Below are 22,471 nucleotides of genomic sequence, written 5' to 3'. Positions count from 1 at the left end.
CATTCAGTATTATGCCGATGATATATTATTTTTTATTCCATCATCAGCACTGTGTTGCAGATTAGAAGATTCAATTTCTCACTCATCCCATTGGAGATGATTTAACCCTGTTTTATAATTCTATCTTAGTTTTTCTTTGTAGAATCTTGGGGATATTACACCAACAAACTTGCACGGGTATGGGCATGATGTGTATGCAGTTGCGTTAGTATTTTCATTAAGGTTTCAGTAAGTGTAATGGTGAGCATGTCACCAAGCTTCAGGACAGCTTTGGCCATAAGAATGGTTGTCATGACTTCACATATTTGCTGATCACTTGCAAAATATGTTACATGAAATTACATGGCATGAAACAAAATTATGTATATAAGAGTTAAGTTAGTGCTATTTTTAACACTGGCAGAAACCAGCCAACATTCAATTTTGGGATAGGATTAGAATGTAACCAGTGGAAATACCACTTCCTAGCAGTTGTCTGCCAATTGAAAAACAAAACATCAGTGTGCTTCACTTTAGTTAAGCATAATGCCCTAATTAATTGGTGATGGGTTACCCTATATTGGCATCTTGCACCTTTTCATCACTAATGTTTCTCATCCACTGTATCTTTAGGAGACTTAATTATTGCATGAATCATTGATTTCTGTAATGCATATGTAAATTATGAATCTGGACATTTTTTCTCCTTTCAACCTGATGTTTAGAAAAAGTCTACAAAAACTGGCTAAGGCATCCCTGCCTGCTAGTGGCACCAGTTGCCCTTTTTGATACTAGGATGAGAATGGTGGAAAGCTAAATTACAATGTCCATCCATGAAAGTAGGGTTTACGTAACACTCTTAAGTAATAAAGTAGTTATTGCCTTCTTTAGTTATCGTAACAGGTGATCAGAAGTAAGTCACCTGTCTGACTGCATTTAATGTATATTTGATATACAACTTTCTTGAAATGACCTAATGTTTATTTCACTGAAAACTTGTTGCACTCTCATCACAGACGCCTTTAATATCTTGCTGTAAATTATACACTTTTAAAACTATTGCCAAATATGATGGAACTTGAAAGGGAAAAAATCTCTCATGGTTATAATAATTTAAGGAAACAAAATGAAATGCTGCTTGTACCAACCATTGCTTTACTAATCCTAAGTTTTTGATCAACCAAGAGAAACATAATGTGGTTTTTAAAAAAAAAAAAAAAAAATTGCATCAAACTTGTGCACAACTTCTTTGCCTCACGAAGCTGCATGTACAACCAAAAAGGTCTGGACTGTATTAGGGAAGACTTCAAGACTTAAATTTAATCTCAAGTTCAGCGCTGTTTATAAATTTGTTGATAATTGGGCACAATCCTTAACCCCTCTGTTACATGACTATCTTATGTTGTGTTCCTGCCAGCCATGTATTCTGTAATGGTTATCTGTCTGTCAAATTTCACTACAACATGTTTCTAGACGGACAAGTGACTAACAGTTGATGTTGATCTGTAATCGATAATTGCCTGGGAGAACTTATGGACTCATACAAGATACAGTAATAGAAATTTTCTTAGGATTAAAAAGATATGAAAAATTATTTTTTTTTAACTTGCATGTCAAAAGTATTTGTGACTAAATATAAACCTATTTGTGCATCGTTTACTCATATCCAGTCAATTTTAAATCTTACTGCATAAAACTAGGATGAAAGCCATATTTTGATGTAATTTTTGAGAATGTTGAATAAAATATAGATTAATGGAGGTGAGGGATTTAGCAGTTGTATAAAACAACTAGGCTGATTTGGGTTTTTGGGTTACTCCAGCAAATAGCTTCTTGCTACTAGGTAAATAATTAATCATTAACCTTTATCTTATGATGTAAGGATTATTGTCACAAGGATTTCAGTAAAGTATAATTATGGACAATTTTTATTTGTGTGAAAACATGCAGGTTTGCAGTGATAGATTTTGATATTCCAAACTGGTATTTTATCCAGAGAGAGCATTTTGAACTGTGTAAGACAGGGGTTCAGTACTGTTGCTTATAGGTTTGTCAATAGGTTCAGCGCAGTTTGAATTGTTGAAAAAAGTATATTGCACAAGTGCATTGGCTTGTGATTTTTGTTTCTCTTGCCCCCCCTCACCCATCAGCCACTAAAAATGTGTATTAAATAAAGAATAAATGTATTTATGTAGCACCTTATTGTATCCTTAGGATGTACCAAAGCGCTTCACAATCAATGAGTTACTTTTGAAGTGCGCACTGTTACGTAGACGAACACGGCAACCAATTTGCACACGACAAGGCCATGCAAACAGCAAATCAGATAAATTACCAGTTAATCTGTTTTTTGGTTGCATTGATTGAGAGGCAATGTTGGCCAGGACATTAGGAGATCTCCTTTTTCCTCTTCGAGTAGTGCCATGAGATTTTTAACAACGTCCTGAAGCACCGCAACAGGAAAACGAGGCTTAAGTTTAATATCTCGCCTGAAAGATGGCACCTTTCAGTATTGCATTGCAGTGCCATCCTAGATTAGGTACTCAACTCCTTAAGCGGGGCTTACATTTGGTTACCTATAAACAAATAACTTGCATTTATATAGTGCCTTTCATGACCTCAGGATGTCCCAAAGTGCCTTAGTCAGTGAAGTACTTTTGAAGTCACTAAAGTAATGTCAGAAATGCGCCAGCCAATTTGCGCATAGCAATGTTCCACAAACAGCAGTGAGCTAATGGCCAGATAATTTGTTTTAATGATGTTGGTTGAGGGATAAATATTGACCAGGACTCGCCTGGTCATCTTCGAATGATGCCATGGGATCTTTTGCATTCACTTGAGAGGGCAGATGGGACCTTGGTTTAATGTCTCACCCAAAAGACTGCACCTCCAATAGTGCAGTACTCACTCAGTACTGCACTGGAGTGTCGGCCTAGATTTTGTGCTCCAATCTAAGGAGTGGGGAATGAGCCCAGGACCATCTGACTTGTGGGGCGAGTGCTACCAATTACGCCACTATATTCATAGTGCTCCGATAAAATTCACATCTGTAAATGAGGAAAGAAATCATCATTTATGTTATCACCTGGGGAGCTTCAGTGCTACCGTCATGATAAAATATAAGTCTATCTATTGTCATATAAGTCAAAAGATTTGTTTAGAAAAGTTAACAGTTTTAAAAATGATCAGTCGCCCAAGTGTTTCAGCTTCCTTCATTAATTCATTACAATCTGCTAATTGGGCACACAATGTTATCCCAGTCTTCAGAGGCTCCTCTTCGATCTATGCAAAAAAATACAGAATCCTAGCACTTTTATAAAGTGACTTGCATCTGGCAGAGCAGGTAATATTTTTATTTGAAGGCACTAACAGTTGGTGATGATGTATTCGTTCGTATTGAGTATAGGTGGCTGATAATTGTGCAGCGTTCTGTTCTCAAGGTGTCAGGACAGTTAAAATTATATTTATGCTTTAAGTAGGGTTTCAGAGGTTCACAATACTGTGTTTCGATCTTTTTAAAAAGGCTAGCTATTGTCTCATTTCTATTTGTACAAAGAAATGGTACTAGTACATAATATGATGTACCTGAGGTTCGCATTGTACTCTACTCTGATAATGCCCATTAACCTTCCAAAGAAATATTTCCATTCCCAGCATTTTACCCAATCTTATGAAGTGTCTCTTTGAATAATGCTGGGTTATCAGCACTATAATGAGGTGGAGTTTGAATCATTAAAACTGCAACGTGAGACTTGAATCTGGCAAATTACACTTGACGCTCTTTGAGCGTAGTCTGGATATTCCAGGACCACCTTACATCCTCAAGCAAAGCATATGCAGCCCAACTGGGATGAAACCAGAGCACTGTGTGCACGACTTGCTTCTCCTTGCCATGTACATATTAACATTGTTGGTGCCAGTTTGATGGTCCTCAGGAGGCATTTGGACTTGTACTAGGGACAAGGTTGACCAAATTCAATTCATGCTTAATGGCTCGAGCTGTTTACACTAGAGTTGATAGAACATGACAGTGCACGCAAGCCTTGTTCTTTGGAGTCTGAGAGAACAAGTAAAAAGGTGAGGTCATGTCTCTGTTCTGGAAAAATTGGTGCACTTTTATACTGGCTACTATTTGGCACCAGATTTATACTGAAGCTTGGATGAAATTGGTTTGTAGTTACAAGTGTGCCAACAGCATAAGATTACTCCCCAAGTGTGTAAAATAGAACTATAAATTGAGTATATAAATTCATATTAACCTGTTCTATAAATGCAAGTTGTTGTTGTTTGGTATGAGGAGGTCATACCTTTTCCGTTACTGTTGTGCACAATGGTAATTTCATACACATTTACACAAGGAACATAAGAAATAGCAGGAGTAGGCCATTCGGCCCCTTGAGCCTGCTCCGCTATTCAGTAAGATCATGGCTGATTTTCGACCTCAACTCCACCTTCCCGCATTATCCCCATATCACATGATTCCCTTAGTATCCAACAATCTATCGATCTCTGTCTCGAATATACTCAATGACTGAGCATCCACAGCTCTTTGGGGTGGAGAATTCCAAAGATTCACCACCCTTTGAGTGAAGAAATTTCTCCTCATTTCAGTCCTAAATGGCCAACCTCATATTCTGAGACTGTGACCTCTAGTTCGAGACTCCCCAGCCAGGGGAAACAGCCTCTCAGCATCTACCCTGTCAAGCCCCTTAAGAACTTTATATGTTTCAATGAGATCACCTCTCATTCTTCTAAACTAGGGAATATAGGCCTAGTCTACTCAATATCTCCTCATAGTACAATCGCCTCATCCGAGGATTCAGTCTGGTGAGCCTTCGTTGCACTCCCTCTGGCAAGTATATCCTTCCTTAGGTAAGGAGACCAAAACTACCCCATACTCTAGGTGTGGTCTCACCAGGGCCCTTTTATAATTGCATAAGACGTCTTTACTTTTATACTCAAATCTTCTTGTAATAAAGGCCAACATACCATGCTTACTGTACCTGCATGTTAACTTTCAGTGATTCGTGTACAAGGACACCCAGGTCCCTCTGAACACCAACATTTCCCAGTCTCTCACCATTTAAAAAATACTCTGCTTTTTTTATTTTTCCTACCAAAGTGGATAACTTCACATTTCTCCACATTCTATTCCATTTGCCATGTTCTTGCCCACTCACTTAGCATGTCTATATCCCCTTGAAGCCTTTTTGCAACCAGCCATCTTTTGGATGAGATGTTAAACTGAGGCCCCGTCTGCTCTCAGGTGGACGTAAAAGATCCCTGATGCGCTATCAATTACTCATAAAAGACTGAGAGTTAAGAGAGTAACTAAAGGCTTTTATTAACAAAAGAATGAAGGTCTGCTGCGAGTGGTCGACCGGTCCAGAATACAAAGGGCTGGGGAGCAGTCACCTTTATACTAGGACTTGTGGGAGGAGTCAGCCGAGGCATGTCCAGGCATGTACACAGTGGAATACAAACAGTGGTTTACCACAATCCCATGGCACTATTTTGAAGAAGAGCAGGGGAGTTAACCTTGGCCAATATTTATCCCTCAATCAACATCATTAAAAACAGATTATCTGGTCATTATCACATTGCTGTTTGTGGGAGCTTGCTGTGCACAATTTGGCTGCCGTGTTTCCCACATTACAATAGTGACTACCCTCAAAAAATACTTCATTGGCTGTGAAGCGCTTTGAGACGTCTGGTTGTCTTGAAAGGCGCTATATCAATGCAAGTCTTTCTTTCCTCACAACTTACATTCCCACCCAGCTTTGTATCATTAGAAAACTTGGATATATTACATTTGGTCCCCACATCCAAATCGTTGATATAGACTGAATAGCTGAGGCCCAAACACTGATCCTTGCAGTACCCTATAGTTACAGCCTGCCAACCTGAAAATGACCTGTTTATTCCTACTCTCTGTTTTCTGTCCGTTAACCAATCCTCAATCCATGCAAGTATATTACCCACAATCCCGTGAGCTCAAATTTTGTTTAATAACCTCTTGTGTGGCACCTTATCGAATGCCTTCTAAAAATCCAAATACATCACATCCACTGGTTCCCCCTATTCTGCTAGTTACAACCTCAAAAGATTTGCCAAACACGATTTCCCTTTCATAAATCCGTGTTGATTCTGTCCAATCCTATTATTATTTTCCAAGTGCCCTGTTACCACATCCTTAATAATAAAGTCTAGCATTTTCCCTACGACTGATGTCAGGCTAACTGGTCTGTAGTTCCCTGTTTTCCCTCTCCCTCATTTCTTAAATAGTGGGGTTACATTTGCTACCCTCCAGTCCGCGGGAACCGTTCTAAAATCTATGGTATTTTGGAAAATGACAACCAATGCATCCACTATCTCTGTAGCCACCTCTTTCAAAACCCGAGGATGTAGGCCATCAGGTCCAGGGGATTTATCGGCTTTCAGTCCCATTAATTTCTCCAGTACTTTTTTTTTTTACTAATACTAATTTCTTTCAGTTCCTCCTTCTCGCGAGACCCTTGGTTCTCCACTATTTCCGGGAAGTTTTTTGTATCTTATTCTGTGAAGACAGACACACAAAGTATTTATTTAATTTCTCTGGCATTTCCTTATTCCCCATTATAATTTCTCCTGTCTCAACCTGTAAGGGACCCACATTTACTTTTGCTAATCTTTTTCTTTTTACATACCTATAGAAACTTTTACAGTCTGTTTTTATGTCCTTTGCTAGTTTACTCTCATTCTATTTTCTCTTTCTTTATCAATTTCTTGGTCCTCCTTTGCTGAATTCTGAAATCCTCCCAATCCTGAGGCTTCCTACTCTTTTTGTCAACTTTGTAAGCCTCTTCCTTTGATCTAATACTGTCTTTAACTTCTCTCGTTAGCCATAGTTGGACCACTTTTCCTGTGGGGTTTTTGTGCCCAAAAGGAATGTATATTTGTTGTAAATTATGTACTAATTCTTTAAATGCTAGCCATTGCTTCTCTACCATCAAAACTTTTAATGCAGTTTCCCAATCTCCCTTAGCCAACTTGCCCCTCATACCGACCTAGTTTGCTTTATTTAGATTTAAGACCCTAGTTTCGGATTTAACAATCACTTTCAAACTCAATATAAAATTCTATCATATTATGGTTACTCTTCCCTAAAGGCCCCTTTACTACAAGGTTATTAATTAACCTTTCCTCGTTGCACAATACTAGATCTAAAATAGCCTGTTTCCTAGTTGGTTTATCAACATACTGATCTAGAAAAGTATCTGCCATACATTCTATGAATTCGTCCTCCACACTATTACTGCAAATTTGGTTTGCCCAGTCTATATGTAGATTAAAGTGATTACTATATTACCCTTGTTACATGTGCCTCTAATTTTCTGATTTATACTCTGCCCTACATTACAACTACTGTTTGGGGTGCTATAAACAACTCCTACCAATGCTTTGTGCCCCTTGCTGTTTCTTAGCTTCACCCAAACTGATTCTGCTTCTTGATTTTTGGAGCCAAGACCCTTTCTCTCTACTGTCTTTATCCCATCCTTTATTATCAGGGCTACCCCTCTTCCATTTTGCTATCTCTTCTAAAAGTTAAGTATCCTGGAATATTTAGTTCCCAACCATGGCCACATTGCAACCATGGCCACATTGCAACCACGTCTCCGTAATGGCTATTAGATCAAACCTATCTGTGCTATGAATTCATCTTTCGCTAATCTCTTCATTTTTATATACCTATAGAAACTTTTACAATCTGTTTTCATATCTCTTGCTAGTTTACTCTTATTCTCTTTTTTCTTCGGCTGAATTCTAAATCCTCACAATCTTTAGGCTTACTACTCGTTTTGGCAACATTATAAGCCTCTTCCTTTAATTTAATGCTATCTTTAACTTCTCTTTCTCGCCATAGTTGTACCACTTTTCTCATTTAAAAAAAATTCCTTTAGGGAGTGTATATTCGTTGCAAATTACAAATTAATTCTTTGAATGTTTGCCATTGCTTGTTTACTGTGATCTCTTGTAATCTAATTTTCCAATCTGTCTTGGCCAACTCGCCACTCATACCTACATAGTTTGCTTTGTTTCGATTTAAGACCCTAGTTTCGGACTTAACTAAATTACTTAGAATTTAAAAAAAAAGTCATATTATGATCACTCTTCCCCAGAAGGATGGTGACATGAATTAGCTCTTTTTCAACAAAAACTTAATTTCAATTAGGATCTTTGTTTTTATTATAGTCCAGTTCTGTTGGCATCTCAGTTTGGTATACATTCATTATTTCTGTGTATTTTTTTGTGCAAGGTTAATATAATTAACTAGTTTGATAACTGACTTGATCGCAACTGCCAGTTGAGGACGTAATACAGTATTGGGCACTGATCTGTTTTGGTCTTCTGATTACTGATTTGGCGCAAAAGTGAACCCTAAATAAGCTAACGGTTGCTTAATATGTTAGTGTGACACGAAGACACTGGGCTTGTTGGCGTTATATAGAGATTGGGAGCAGTTACTATTTGGAACACTGCATTTATAATCTTTTACATTTTGAAAGTAACAGTATGAGATGATGACTGGCATGACCTTGTGATGGCTGATTTTTTGCTATTGGTTGTCCTAATTTTACATAGAAGTACATAGAATGTATAGCACAGAAATGGACCATTCGGCCCCACTGGTCTGCTGGCTTTTATGCTCCACACAAGCTCTTCATTTAACCCTATCAGCATATTTCATCATTTCTATTCCTTTCTCCTTCATGTGTTTATCTAGCTTCCCCTTAAATGCATCTATGCTATTTGCTTGAAGTACTCAGTGTGGTAGTGAGTTCCATATTCTAACCACTTTCTGGGTAAAGAAGTTTCTCCTGAAGTCCCAATTGGATTTATTAGTGGCTATCTTCTATTTATGGCCCCTAGCTTTGGTTTTGCCCAAAAGTGAAAACATCATCTCCATGTCTACCCCATCAAGCACTTTCATAATCTTAAAGACCTCTATCCGGTCACACCTTAGCCTCCTTCTTTCTAGAGAAAAGAACCCCAGCCTGTTCAGTCTTTCCTGATGGGTTATTATCTCTCAGTTCTGGTATTATGATTGTAAATCTCTTTTGCACCTCCATATCCTTTTTATTAAATGGAGACCAGAACTCTGCACAGTACTCTGCTGTAACCAAGGTTGTATGCGTTTTAACATAACTTCTCTGCTTTTCAATTCTATCCGTCTAGAAATGGACCCCAGTGCTTTGCTTTCTTTATGGCCTTATTAACCTGCGTCGCTACTTTTAGTGATTTGTGTACCTGTACCGCTAGATCCCTTTGCTCCTTTTCAGTATACCAAAGGGGTATGCACCACCTCAGTTACCTATATTGAAATTAATTTGCCAACTACACACCCATTCTGCAAGTTTATTAATGTCTTGTATTTTAAGAGCATTCATGCACTTATTTCCTGAGTCACAGATAAATGTAACAAATTTAATATTTTTCACATTTTTAAAATTTAAGTGTGTATCATTCTTCTAAAAAATTATATATAAAAATTAAATGGTAGATTAATTCCAGGTTATATCTAATTGGGAAATAGACTGCAGTATCCGCTATTGTGAATCTCTTTTTCACGTGTTGCTCCAGTATGTCTACATGGATTTTAGGAAGGTGTTTGACAAAGTACCACATAGAAGGCTGGTTAACAAAATTGAGGCTCATGGAATAGGTGGGTCAGTGGCAGCTTGGATAAGGAATTGGCTTAAGGACAGAAAACAGCGAGTTGTGGTAAATGGCTGTTTTTCAGACTGGAAGATGGTAGACAGTGGTGTTCCCCAAGGGTTAGTGCTGGGGCCACTTTTTTTATATAAATGACCTGGATATTGGAATACAGAGTAGAATTTCTAACTTTGCCGATGACACCAAAGTTGGGGAAGTGGCAAACAGTGAGGGTGATACCAATCGACTGCAGCGGGACATAGAAAGGCTAGTAGAATGGGCAGACAAGTGGCAGATGGAATTCAATAGAGAAGTGTGAGATGATGCATTTTGGCAGAAGGAACAGGGAGAGGCAATATACACTTAATGGCATAGTTTTAAAGAGTGTGCAGGGACAGAGGGACCTGGGAGTTACTGTGCATAGGTCCCTGAAGGTGGCAGGACATATTGAGACAGTGGTTAGCAAAGCATATGGGATCTTGGGCTTCATAAATAGAGGTATTGAGTACAAAAGTAGAGAAGTTATGCTGAACCTTTATAAAGTGCTGGTTAGGCCACAACTGGAGTATTGTGTCCAGTTCTGATCACCACACTTTAGGAAGGATGTGAAGACACTTGAGAGGGTGCAGAGGAGATTTACCAGAATGGTTCCGGGGATGGGGGATCTTCGCTACACGGACAGGTTGGAGAAGCTGGATTTGTTTTCATTAGAGCAAAGGAGGTTGAGAGGCGATTAGATAGAGGTGTACAAGATTATGACGGGTTTGGATCGGCTAGACGGGGAAAGGCTGTTCCCACTAGTTGAAGGTACAAGGACTAGAGGGACACAGATATAAGGTTTTGGGCAAGAGATACAGGGGGGATGTGAGGAAAACTCTTTTACGCAGCGAGTGGTGAGCACCTGGAACTCGCTGCCGACGGAAGTGGTGGAAATGGAGACACTCAATGTTTTCAAGGGGAGACTGGATAGGCACTTGAGGGAAATAAACTTGCTGGTCTACGGGGATAGAGCGGGGGAATGGGACTGACTGGATTGCTCTGCAGAGAGCCGGCACGGACTCGATGGGCCGAATGGCCTCCTTCTGTGCCATTATGACTCCATGACTATGACTCTAACCCATTGAATATGAACTTGTATGAAGGGTTTGCTCAAGTTATTCTAAATTTGGCAATCCAGGTTAAATTGTTAAAATAAGGTTGCTCGTGTCGCTCTGAACTGCCGCACAGACTTTGTCTTTATGTAACCTAGTTTTGGTTTTATTGATTCAAGAAATGGGACAGTCAGTTGGACCCAGTGACAGAAAAATATTTGTCATAGAGTATTATATAAACCATTAAAAAATACTTGCAAAGTTTTGATGATTCGATCTATAGTAGTAGTATCCAGGTAAAGCTAGTCTTAACAGACTGCAATGTCTCTCATATCGCTGCCTTCATTTTCCAGTTTGCTGCTTGCCTTTTGCTCCTGATAGCTCATCCTATCTTGCCATCAGTGGTACCTCCTCATCTCATTGATTTAATGGTAAACTGCTTAAAATACACAATTGATTTAAAATACAGTACACTAATTAACCTTTGCAATATTTTATATAACAGCCATTATATTATTGAATTTTTATTTGACGGTTCAGTTCCACATATTCAAAACAAGAATATTCCTGTGGGCAATAAGGAAATGCATCCAAAGATAACAAAGCAAATTTGCATATAACTCTTATTTTTTCCAGTAGACCAATTGAGTTTGGAGGAAAAGTGATACTACTTTTCAACAAGTTAGTGGTCTCATATGTGCATAGAGTACATTCCATGTAAAATTTAATGGCAAGATTTTATTTTCTGTTGTCACTTGCACTTGGAAATACCTTTTATTATTTATTGATTTGTAATTAATACCATTTTAAGCATTCCTGGGTTTTTTTAGATTTGGAGTAAAATTGGTATTAGATTTATATTTGTAGAAAACTTGTGTGAACTACTTTCTTCAGAATTGTATGTACTTCTCAGCTGTTAGTTCGATATGCTAATGTCCGGTATAAATCTGAAAAAACTATACCTGGATGAGCACTGAACTTTGCCTTTGATCTGTCCTATTTTGTTTTTAATCACCCTTTGGGCATATGACTGTGGAGATACATTAGTGAGCTACCACCTTTCCTGAATGCAGGTACAAACTGTATTCTTAATAGCAATCATGCAAATATAACAGATTGAATTCCTTATCAGTAACATTTAGAATAGAATGCCACTATAGATAAACAGACTGCCCAAAAATCAGTAGAATGGTTGCTTCCTATTTATTTATTGGCGTGTATCATCATCGGAAACAATTGATACTGCTATATTGACTTGCATCTCTTTGTAATATGAAATATATATCAATATAATGGCTGCTGTATAGAACATTGCAAACATTTGTCTGCTCAAAGTACACTTGGACAATTTTCCATGAAATGCAGTACTAACTTGTGTTTTGGTTATTGTCAGGTTTAATTTCATTATTGGTGGAATGTATGCCTTTGCCTTTTTTGGAGGGAGATAAGGAGAAATGTAGCTATTTTAAGTATATGAAGTACCCTTTTTCACTTTAGGAATGTTTTTTAATTGAACATTAGTCGGTGATTTAAAACAATATCATACAGGTAACAGGTTAATGGGTATAAGAAGGCAGAGAGAAGCCAAATGGTTTCAGTTGATAGGCTTGTATGAATTGAGCTTACCCCTGCCTAAACATGTGTGAATAGCCTGTAAAAGCTAGGGAAACTAGTACTGTTAACATTAATCATATTTTATTTGTGGTTGATCAGTAATCCAACTAGCAATCAATATATGGTACAAAATGTTAGTGCAGTTGTCAGCAATTCCAGATTGAGATTATCACTTGCTCTTTGTCTATGGTTATGGTGATCAGATTTTCATGTGGCTGGCATTGGCTTGCTCTAGCAATATATACATAAGTTATTCTTAGGTATGAGGAATCAGTACAGATGTTCCATGTGCTTAAATATAAACTGAAGTAGGATTTATTTTCTCTCCAATCTTTTTGTTCCTTTACCACCTTTTCTCCTGAAAGTGATTACTCCTTTTTGGGGTACTGTTCCACAGGCATGTGATGACTTACGTAAGTCACCATTTTTCAAGTGTGCCTTGTTGTAAATATTGACAACTGTTGGGGGCCATCACAGTCAAGCCTGATCCTGCTGTGTCTGTCATGTCCACACATGACAGTCCACAGATTTAAACTTGGGACCTTTTGGTCTGTATGGTTTAATGCCAGAAATAGGAAATTTTAACTTGAGATTTTATGTGCATCTGTTTGTTTTAGCACCTTCGTAGCATAGTGCCAGCTGTAAAATGTTAGCTGCATTAACAATAGAGTGCGCCATCCCATAATTACCCTATACATGATCTTAAATTTTATACTGAAATGCATGACCTAATCATGCAGTAATCTAATTGCTATTAAAGGGCACTCACATGTGCTGTTTGAGTAAAACCTATGGTTAACTTTGCAGATACTTTTCTCTTCGAAGTATCCCAGTATTTATTACCTTTTTAGTTGTAGAAATGAAGAAAAGCAAATCACTGAGCCAAACGTTGTTATTTTAGATTGGCTACATGTGGTGAAAAATATTTTGGCTTGATTAATTGAGGAAACTAGTATTGTTACATGTTTGTCTTGAAAAATAGCTAGTGCACTTTGATCAGTCATTTAAAAAAAAAGTGAAATGAGTGAACAAAGGCTTTTCTTTGGTCAGTTGTGTCTCAAAAGATTTTAATCAAATAAATTGTTCATTATAAAAAGCCATCACTGCCTCATATTGAATGTTCTTCCAGTTGTATGGAAACGAAAGTGTCTTTTCCAGTTCTTGAGGGAACAAACTAAAAGCATCATTCTCCTGAATTTACTTTTACAATTGGTGGCAAAGGCTAACCATACCATGATGTTTGGCAAGTGTACAGGTGCAAAATATTGGCATCATAATGTCAATATGCAGATACTAGATATCTTTGCCCAATGACTTCATGACCATCACTGAAGCCTGCATTCTTTTTATTAGCACTTGTTAGACCAGTAGCAACCAGGAAGACCCAATGTATCCCTTGCTGCTGGTCTCAAAATATCTGGCAAGTTTTTTTTATGTGGCCACTGGCAGGGCAGAGTTGTGCTACAGAAGCTAGTGGCCAAAGAACAGTAGAAAAGTACCTTAAATGACTGTGTGGGAAAGTATTTGAGATCAAAGTAGCAATAGAAACAACTAAATATACTCAGGTGTGAAATATTTGCGACAATGCTAAGTCATTTATTAGCCAAGAAGTTAGTAGTGAGTGAGATACATTCTACATTGTCAAGTATACATTAGTTTATATCGAGAAGCTTTATGATTCTAAAAGTTCAATTTAACACATTCTTTCAGCAACACCTCTTGCCAAATGAAAAGTTACAACAGATCATATTTTTAAACTTGTCAGGGAATACTGCAAGTCAAGCTGAGCCAATTTCATGACGCATGTTATCAGGATCACTATTTGACCTGCATTTTAGTATTGAAGTACTGCAATCATAAAGCATTAGTCAATATTTATCCTAACTACAGAAAGTTGCTGGCTGAATGATGTATAATAATATCTATATGATACCTTAGTTTAAATTGTGATGGTGTGGTTGAGCGTCACACTCGTGCATGAGCACTAATCGCTGTTTTAATTTAATTTCAGTGGTTTTGATGGCAGCTGTGAAGTTCAATAAGAGTCCTTTTGTTAATAACAGTAACAAATTCATGTGTGTGACCTGTTAGGGTGGTAGTAAATAAACATAGAACAGTAGGAGCTAATAAGGACTAGTTGTATTAGTCTTTCTCCCCTCTCGTTCTTTTCACTGTTAAACTGCCTACTAAACCTGTTGGCATGGGTTGCCAGATAAAAATAATTGGGAAGAATATGTGTGTGAACTATGTTGGATTTAAAGTGTAATTCTGACGTGTCACAGTTGAAAGTAAGATCATCCTGAACTTGGGTCATGTGTGTTGCTTTGTTGTTTCTCTTGCCATCCCCATCCAAACCCAATTTCCACAACAGCAGAAATGCGCTCTCCACATTTTGTGACTGATCGGATTCCACTTTGGTGTGAACCCCTCACATCAGCATTGAGGGTCAACCCTCTGGGAATAGACTTCATATTCGTGTGATACCAGTAATAGTAATAAAATAGTTCCATGTTTGCACTGCTGTCAATAACTGGTACTTGGCATGAGAATACTGAAATCAGTATGGGGACCGATGTAAGGCAGTCTTTCCAGAGTGAAAGGGAATTATCTTGGTTTTATAAATTAAAGTAGTGCAAATGGGTAAACTGGAGCTTGAATTTGTGCAGTTGCCGTAAAATCTCTAGTGTTTGATTTGCAGTTATGTAGGTAAACACGGACACAACAAGGCCCTAAATACAAGTTATGTGGTGGTGTTGATGGAGCTAGGAATGCTGGCTGGAACATCTGGAGACTTCTTGCTCCTCCAAGTACTGTAGTGCCATGGAATGTTTTTTACATTTATCTTTGCCCAATGACTTCATTGAACATCTCTTCTAGAAAAATAGCATCGCAATACTGCAGCACTCCTTCAGTACTGCACTACAGTAACAGACTAGATTATGTACTCAAGTCCTGGTGTGGGCCTTTTTTGATGGACTAATAAGGGTGACACAACAAGTGCCCCTTTTGAGGGCACCACTAATACAGGAAAGAACATAGGGCCCAATCAAACTAAAAGAAGCCAAAACAAGCAACCAAGTCCCAACAAGGCAAAGCTATATCTTCCCAACTAAATCAAAATGTTATCACTCAGTAAAGGGACTTGAATTTATGACTTGACTCCAACAAGAGTGCTACCAACTGAACCAAGCTGACATTCAGAGTGTAGTTTTACAGATGCCGATTTTTGGAACTGTTTCTTACAAACAAAATTTTCAACTGTGATAGTTACATCATTTTTGTATCAGTCACAACAGCAAAGTTGAGATTTATTTTCAAAGCATTTCCACTTGGAGAGAAGGCACACAAGTTAGGAAAACAACTTCTTTCCTACAAGGAGATAGGAAAATGAGGAATTGGAGCAATTGCGGATTGCTTTTAAAATTTTTATTTGAATAGCTCCATCATTGTTTTTAGTAAAAATATGCTCGCAAGATACTACTATAATGCTTTGTTCAGCTAGGCATGCACCAGCTTTGACTCAGAAGGATAATTTAAATCACATGAACAAACCACACTAAAGTAAATGCTGCAGAAATGGCCATCTGTTCCTACAAAACCGTCCCTTCTGCAAGTTATACTTGGTACTGTACTTGTATACAGCAACTCCATTTCTATCAAATGCTGTAAAAAGTTAGTGTTCAAGATCTCCTAATGGCTCAATGTGTATTATGGTGCTGAGCCTGATGGGTTCCTTGTCACCGCTGAGTTATCTGGTCTATGATGAAGCAGAAATGCAGGCACTAAGCTTGATCTAAACATCCTTGCATGCAGGAGAGAAATACAGCCAGAATTTCCATTTCTGGTTGCTGTCCCGTGATCCCTGGCGGATATGTACATGTATTGGATGAGGAGAATATCAGGGTTGGAGTTTGCTTTGATAAACCTTCCTTTCTCCCTATCATGAGTAAGACCTTCAGATGAGGGGAGTTGTGTTCCTGGAGTGACTGATGAGGCTCACTCCAGAATACCACTGACATAAGACTGAACGCTTCGACTGCCTTCACTATGGCAACATTATAATTCATTTTCACTTGCTGGATAAATGCAGTTTAATTTTAGCTGTTTTTATATTGCATTTAGTGGGGTACTTAGGCCATTGACTTCTGATGCACAGGTTTCACTCAGCCAGCAGCAATGGTGAAGTTTTTACCGGGTCTTCCTGGCAGCAGCCCTAAGAGAATCTGACAGATTTACTCTGGAGTTGCTGACAGCTGTGTGAGAATCATGTATTGGAAGTTGACAGCCCTAGCGCACTACTAGGCACAATATAAAAGCAGCTATTGTCTCAGTCACCACATTAATATCTTCAGGTTCTCATAGCCACAAAATGCAGAATCGACATGTGCTTTCTTTTGTTTGTCACCTCTTGTCTTTGGCTGCACCACAAACTTCATTATGTTGCCATCGATGCCATTCTCCTCCTTGGGCATGCGCATGCTGAAACTGACTGGTAATCTAGATGTCCTTTAGAACCTTCAGCTGAGCTTTGAGCATCACCATATCCATCACTAAGGTAGCCTGTCCCTACCTGAAACAGTTCTACATGTCTTTGTCACCTCCAGATTCAACTACTCCAATGCTGTCCTTGCTGACCTTCCATCATCCAGAAACTCCAACTTGTCCAAAACTTTGCCATATGTATTTTTGTTCTCCACAAAGTTCAGCTTGCCCTTCACCCCTGTCCTCGCTGATCTACATTGGCTCCCCATTCCCCAATGCATTAAATTCAATTCTTGTCCTCGAGTATAAATTTCCAAATGGGCTTGCTCCACCCTGTTTCTGCAGTCTCAGAGCCCTATATTCCCTCCTGAATGTTCCATTTCTCTGACTCTGGTCTTTGCATCGCCCTCTTCCTTCACCCCACTATTGATGGCAGAGCTCTCCCTAAACCTCTCCGTCTCTTCACCTTTTTCAAAACCACTTGAAGTTCCTTCTGTGACCAAGCTTTTGGTCAGCCTTCTAATTGTTCCCTACCTAGCTTGGTGGCTGTTTCCTTTGGCCAATTTGTGAACCACTTGGGATAGTTACGCTGTTGTTTGCAGACACTAACGTAAACCATTAGAAATGATGGACCATGCTGCTACACAGCAGATGTGAGATCTTTTACACTGCTTAAATGACCACTTCTACATCAATGCAAGTGGTCTTGGGTGGACATCAATGGAGAAGTGGTAGTTTAACTTGTAAGATTAACGAGCACTCTACAGCCCTGAAATGTGAGACCCTTGTTGGGAGATGTCTCAAATTTTGAGTTCCCAAAGATTGCAGTACATATCTGGCCTTGCAGTACAAGTTTTTTCTGTAGCTGAATCCACGCTGACTTCATACCAGGACAAGCAAGCTTTCTAAATTAGGATTTTAGGTATTGTCTTTTACATCTGTTTTTAAAAAAAATATTCAAACCTAGCTACATGATTTTCAGGCTAATACATCTAATATAAATTGTGTTTAGTCGTAGCTCCTGATGCTTCAATTATGTGAAAAAATTTGGGTTAACTAGGCTAACTAATGGGCATTACACTGTTGTAATGCTTTTGAAATCTGAAATGCCATTTTTTGCTGATCAATTTACCTTTTCTCAGCACTAACTAGTTTTTCAGCAGACACGTGGTTCCATTGAAACAACAACAGAAAATGCTGGAAACACTCGGCAGTTCAGGCAGCATCCGTGGAGAGAGAAACCGAGTTAACGTTTCAGGCCTGGGACCCTTACAGAACTTCATTGCAGTACTTGAAAGAAATCATTTTTTTAGGCGAGTGAGAGAAGACTTACTTTCCACAGAATTGGTGCAGATTTCAAAATGATTGCACTGATGATTTGTGTATCTTGTGCATTTTTGTCCATGATAAGATCTAATTGTGACTTTAAAGGCTTAGTGCCAGTAAGATGATCGCAATACCAAAAAGGGCATAAATTGGCCTGGAAGATTCTGTGAATTAACTCGAAGTTTTACGGATTTTGCGGAGGGTGTGGTGAAGGTCGAAGTAATGTGGATGAACAACTTTTTTACCTGATAAAAAAGCTAACTACTGCAAAATGCTAGAAATTTGAAACCAAAACCGGGAAGCATCAGTTTTTATCTGTGCTGCCTACAGATGCTGACTGACCTGTGCTTCTCGTCTTTTCAGGTTTTTGCTTGGGTTGGTGAAATAATGTGGAATCTTGTGGGTGGGAGGCATTTAAAAAAAAAAAAAAAAAAAATTGTAGGATCTCTTTTATGCTAGCAGTGATAATTGCATTCCTAACAAAAGCTTAAATTCCAGATACTGCTAACTGTTTTGGCTGTTTCCATAACAATGTAAATGATCTAGATGAAAACTATAATCTTCCATAGTTTTACTGTAAAATTACTTTTTTTCCCCCTGAAATTCAAGAGATCACAATCTGCAGCTGTGGCTATAAGGGGAGATATTTTCTTGTCAGTTTACGCTGCATCTGTAAGGCTCACTTTTAATCTCTGTTGACCCTGTACCATAATGTCTTCTCACACTGGCTGCTGTTATATCAGCCTGAGAGCTTCAGCTATGGAGAGCAAAGCTCAGCTAGCAAAGTGTATGCACAGATCTGTCTTTTAATGTCGGTAGACTGTACGAGGGAGAATCTGCTATCTTGCAAGATGACTGTGCAATAAGTTTATCAATTGCCCTGGAGGTCCAATGATCAGTGGAGTTACCTCTATCTGCACTGTGGGGTTTCTGTGATATTGCACAGAATGCCAAGCTCAATTGGTGTGAGATTTTCCTTAGTGCATTGGAGTTATATTGCCACGTTCACAATGACATGCACCCAGAATCACTTTGCAGGTATTCTGTCTGTCTATATGTGTACATATTAAAATAGCATCACTAAATTACCATTTGAAGATTGGCCCCATTTACATACCTATTGTAAACATATGGTAAGCAGACTTATTTGTAAATATTGATGCATAGAGAATGCTTCAACTTGACTATTCAGCAATTTTCAGAGTACTGTTGAATTTTCAGTCAAAATTGATGAGGACAGGTAGAGGAAGAACAAAAATGGACAAGTTAAATCCAAATTAAACCTAAGCACTACCAAGATGAAAGAAAAAAAAATACAATTAAACACTGTTGCCAGAATGCTAGAAGCATTTGGAATAAGATGTTTGAGTTAAGAGGTGTATCTAGTGGTCGGCAATTATGATTACAATCCCAAACCCATGGCTTTCCTCTATAAGGTGGGAGTAGATCCAATTTCAAGGGGTACAGGTTGTTTAAGGAAAGATAGAAAGTTGGGAGAGTAGGAAGGGTAGCTTTAGATCTTTAGCAAAAGTTGAAGTGGAGTATGCTGAATCAATAGTCGAGGAGAAAAGGCAAAGCAAAATAGTTTGGTTCAAATTAACAAGCAAGTGGAAGAGCAGGTTAACAGTAGGGGTCTGCTGTAGACCCCCTTAGGCAGGCTAAGGAAAATGACTACATATAGGTTCCCATAGTGGGTACTTGGCCTTAAAACATAGGACCGGCTAGGTTAGCAGCTAAAAATTACAACCATGCTGCAGACACCAAGACCACCTGTGAATAATGTCACAGACAAACTACTCGTAAGCATACAAGCATATGTATAGACAATACAGTGTAATAATGAGTGACTTCAATTAACCCAATTAATGGTGTCCAAGTGGAAGTGAGGCAGAATCAGTATTAGCGAGTGTTGTCAGGAAGCAGTTATGCGCCCTCTATGTTATGGGACCTACTCGGGGTATTTTGTATCAAGATTTACTTGTAAGTGACCAGAACAACATATAGACAATTAAGAAGTAGTGGAGCCTCTGGGAATGGCCACTTATGATTGCCATATAACTTGAAATTCAATCAGTACCAGGAAGGACTAATAGAGGTGTATATAATTTGCAAATTTCAAAGGAAGGAAAGTTGAACGAAGAGAAATTTAATTGGAAAATATAAGGGTAATGGAGAAAGTGAAATTTTCAACTAAAATTCAAGTTAAATATATATCCAAGAAAAACAAATGCAAGCTAAATAGGCGACAAAAATGGAATAAGAGAGGGTGAATTATTTGAAGGCTATAGGAAATCATTGAATCAGGTTAAAAGGGATGATGGATGCAAAAGAGACCCAAGGTGATTTTATAACTCTGCCTCAGAATCCACTTGTGGTAAAGCATTTCCTTTTGTCGTTCTGTGGGGGGAGGGGGGGTGGGAATTCTTTATAATTCCCTCTGATTTTTTTTGTGATAATTCTCAGCCAATGCATCTTTGTTACCAATTTGTCAACCAGTGGAGATGACCTTTCATTGTTTACAGTCAAAACCTTTCATAATGTTGAAAACCCTATTGGTTTCCTTTTACTTTCTGTTCCACTGAGGAAAGACACAATTATTCAAGCCTTTCTTCACAACTATAACCTTTAATTCCTGGTATTCTAGACAATCTTTACATTTTCCATCGCTTTACTATGTTTCCTGAAATTAGCCACATGAACTGGAGTGATGGAATTGTGGCGCAACCATATTTTATACAAATTCAATACAACGTCTTGCTTTTATATAAAATCCAGATGATCATTTTTTACTTTCATTTCTGCCTTTGTGAATCAATGTATTTGTACCCTTAGAGCTCTCTTGTTTCTTCTGTTAAGAATCTTACCATTTCTTTTCAGTGTTCTTCCAAACATGTACTGCTTCATATTTCTCTGTGTTGCATTGCATCTGCCATCTGTCTGCCCACGCTGTTAACATGCATGTGCTACATAGTCTTCCTCAGAATTTGCTACACCTCTAATTTGGCATCATTAGCAAACTTTGCTATTTATTTGTTCCAATGTCAAATCAGTTGAAATAAACTAAACAAAAGAGGTATCTGAATCTTCAAAATACATCAGGAAAGGGGAGACAGTGGATATGAACGGGTTAAATTATGGGGACAGGTTGCCTAAACTTGGCTTGTATTCCCTTGAGTTGAGAAGGTGGAGGGTTGATCTAATTGAGATGTTTAAAGTGATAAAGGGATTCAAAAGAGTAGGTAGAGAGCAACTCTTTCCTCTGGTGGGGGATCCAGTCTTACAATTAGAGCTAGGCCAGGCCATTCAGGAGTGAAATCAGAAAGCACCTTTTGGGACAATGGGTAGTGGCTATCTGCAATCCTCTCTTTACCCCTGCCACTCCCCCCCCCCCCCCCCCCCCCCCCCAAAAAGGCTGTGGATGCTGGGTCAATTAACATTTTCAAGACTGGTATTCATAGATTTTTGTTGGGCAAAGAAGGTAGGCAACTTAAGGCTTCGACAGCACCTCCCAAACACGTGACCGCTATCACCTAGAAGGACAAGGGCAGCAGGCGCATGGGAACACCACCACCTCCAAGTTGCACACAGTCTTGACGTGGACTTATATCGCCGTTCCTTCATTTGTTGTTTGGTCAAAATCCTGGAACTCTCTACCTAACAGCACTGTGGGAGTACCTTCACACGCGGACTGCAGCGGTTCAAGAAGGTGGCTCACCACCTTCTCGACGGCACCTAGGGATGGGCAATAAATGCTGGCCTTTCCAGGGACGTTCACATCCAGGGAATGAGTTTTTAAAAAAAAAAGGTACAGATCAGCCATGATCTGATTAAATGGTGAAACAGGCTTCAGGGGCTGAATGGCCTACTCCTGTTTCTACTTTCCCATAAATTAGTGAAAAATGATTTTAAAACTGAAATTAGGAAGAGCTTCTTTACTAAGTGATACAATTTTGGCACCAATTCCCAGGCAGGTTAGTAGAAGCAGAAAAATTTCAAAAAGCAACCAGATACTGAAATGGGAAAATTAGAGGACTGATCAAGGATTAGAAGAAGCCATTCAACCCAAAATTGAATGGCACTTTCTGATCCTTGTTTTTTGTTTTTTTTTATGTTCTGAGATTTAAACCCTCGATTACATAACATTGAGCAAGAATGTACAACTATCTCTAGGGCCGGTTTTGGGCGACGAAAACAATTCAAATGTGCATCAATCTGTGCCTTTACTGGGTGGCTCAGTGAACAGTTTGGGGATTTTTCCATTTTGGTCTTGGGGTGATAATTGGCCC

General features: G+C 38.6%; 1 protein-coding gene across 5 annotated transcripts in view; it reads left to right on the top strand.

Moving 5' to 3' along the window:
- The window catches only part of LOC147107836 (dual specificity tyrosine-phosphorylation-regulated kinase 1A), a 102,651-nt gene that overhangs the window by 5,679 nt on the left and 74,501 nt on the right, over positions 1 to 22,471 (top strand). The window lies entirely within an intron of this gene.

The sequence above is a fragment of the Somniosus microcephalus genome, chromosome 14 (genome assembly GCF_052327205.1).
Source record: "Somniosus microcephalus isolate GS21.2 chromosome 14, FLI_Smic_1.0, whole genome shotgun sequence".
Lineage (NCBI taxonomy): Eukaryota > Metazoa > Chordata > Chondrichthyes > Squaliformes > Somniosidae > Somniosus > Somniosus microcephalus.
Note: the sequence above shows the minus strand (reverse complement) of the source record. Positions and strands in the feature narration are given on the sequence as shown.